Source organism: Episyrphus balteatus, chromosome X, assembly GCF_945859705.1.
Source record: "Episyrphus balteatus chromosome X, idEpiBalt1.1, whole genome shotgun sequence".
Lineage (NCBI taxonomy): Eukaryota > Metazoa > Arthropoda > Insecta > Diptera > Syrphidae > Episyrphus > Episyrphus balteatus.
Window position 1 is genome coordinate 5,305,369 of NC_079138.1, and position 216 is coordinate 5,305,584.

Consider the following 216-nt stretch of genomic DNA (forward strand, 5'->3'; position numbering starts at 1 on the left):
TTTTTTTATGTATATTTTTGAATGTTTTTTTTTATTTAAAAATTTTTTTTTTGTTTTGTTTTGTTTTAACCATCCATGGTGAATCACACATTTATTAAAATATATAATAAAATTAATGTATTTTGATCTGCACGAGATCTCTCATGAATCGATTAAAATTCCGTTATCAAAATATTTTCTTAATATAAGCTGTGACTTATTATTTTTAATTAATAT